Source organism: Corvus brachyrhynchos, unplaced genomic scaffold, assembly GCF_000691975.1.
Source record: "Corvus brachyrhynchos isolate BGI_N302 unplaced genomic scaffold, ASM69197v1 scaffold43, whole genome shotgun sequence".
NCBI lineage: Eukaryota > Metazoa > Chordata > Aves > Passeriformes > Corvidae > Corvus > Corvus brachyrhynchos.
The window spans coordinates 781318-783112 of NW_008237353.1; the positions used below are offsets into that span (position 1 = coordinate 781318).

Here is a 1795-nt window from a genome sequence, read left to right on the forward strand (position 1 = left end):
AGCTGTGTTTCAGGAGAACTAGGCTCAACAATGCAGCTGCAGCTCAAGAGCAAGAAAATTATAGACTATGTAAACCTTTATCTGAACAAATAGGCAAACCAAATAAACCCCCTTCTCTTTAACTGAGTGATCAAACTGCATAAGAAGTGATAACAGGGTAAAGGTAGCAAAGAAAAGGTGCCTGCTAAATAATACCTTGTCAAACAAAGAAGGAGACCTGTGAGTGGCTACATTGGAGTTAGGAGAATTGGATGAACATGTTTGCACACATATATGGAGGAGTAATGTGAACGGTGGTGAGGGCCATTAACTTTGATGTCTACTGGAACCCTGAACAAAAAAGCAAAACAAACAAGAGATGCCAATCTGAATTTCCATACTCCAAAGTAACCTGTTACTATAGGATTTGAGCCTCCTGTGGTGTAATTCTGGCAGTAATTACATAGAACAGCATTTGTGGTAGCGTCAGGACAAATATTACCTCCATTAGGTCTTGAACAAACATGAATCAAGAAGTGTGGGTGTTCTCCAACTTACCTTGTCCACATAGCACCAGTTATTTGATTTTATTGGGTGCTATGGGCCCCCAACCATTTGGGAAACTTGTGTTTTGAATGCCCTCTAGTGGTCCTTCCCGCTGCAGGAGCCCGTCCTCGGGAAGCCTCCGTAGTCCCGGAGGCCCGTAGAGCAAATAGAGGGAGGGTCAGCCAGAGGCAGTGCCGGGTCGGCCACCTCACTGAAGGCACCACGGAGAAGGTATGGGGCTCGGGTTTTTTTTATAGCTGGCTTATAATGATTTTTAATAATTCATTTAATGCTTGCAGTCATTAACTTTTTTGGAATGTGATTTGTCATAGAGGAGAGCTAAACTATCCGACTGTCTCCTGGAAGGAGGAGGGGCAAGAGGGGAAAATGCTGTGGGCTGCGTTTGAATGTGTCCAGCCATGGTATTTACTCCTACACCCCCTTGTGTCATTTACCTCGCGGCAATTCTCCTTGGATTTCGTACAGCTCCAATTTAAAGCTTATGCCAGCAAATTAGCATTTCGGGGGCAAGAAACATTCTCAGTGAAATCTGGTCCTCTCTGGGTTGCACTTGTGTGCAAAGACAAACCCAGCCTGGCTTGGTGCTTCATGCTGGGCACCTTTACTGCATAAAGAAACCAAACCATCCAGGGAAGATGTGCTCAAAACTCATGCACAGGCATAGCCTTCGAAGCTTTTCAGAGCTGGCCCTGTCAACTTCCTCCAGTACCAGATGTAAAATCAGTCTGTATGTTTTAATAATTAACAGCAGCGATAAAAGTCTGCAAGGTATTTCTAAGTTAGCGTAGCTGCTTAAATCAGGTTTGTTAACTAGACCTCTGTTGTTCCATCTGCTTTTTGATCTGACACCTATCTTAATATAGTAATCAGCAACAAGCAGGAGGGTGTGTTAACATGTTACATTTGTTAGCATTGCTACAGGCGAGAAAATACTTGAACTTTGCGAAAAGAAGCAAAACCAAAACAATAGAGTAAGATCAAAGTGAAATCTCTGATGATTTTTCTTTCACAGAGAGTTTCCTTCTTTTCCTCCTCACATTTTCTGAGATGTTTCTGCTCTCGGAGGTTATCCTTAGATATTTTTATGAAAAGGACAACACAGAAATATTGATAGAAGCATTAAAGCAATCCCCAAAAAGGACTTACTGTAGAACCCGACCTGAGGACAAAATTTCTGCCACAATCACCACCAGTTGTTCCCCTTAGCTTGTTTTGCACACAGGAACTCCAGTTGTGGAGCCAGTGTGGC

The 1795-nt window shown here is 43.1% G+C and overlaps 1 long non-coding RNA gene across 1 annotated transcript in view; it reads left to right on the forward strand.

Annotated features, from left to right (window-relative positions):
- The first annotated feature begins 672 nt into the window (after positions 1-672).
- Positions 673-1795, forward strand: part of LOC108445801 — a 23972-nt gene continuing 22849 nt past the window's right edge. The window contains exon 1 of the long non-coding RNA XR_001860773.1: positions 673-756. This is a non-coding gene — a long non-coding RNA (uncharacterized LOC108445801). The remainder of the gene's footprint in view (positions 757-1795) is intronic.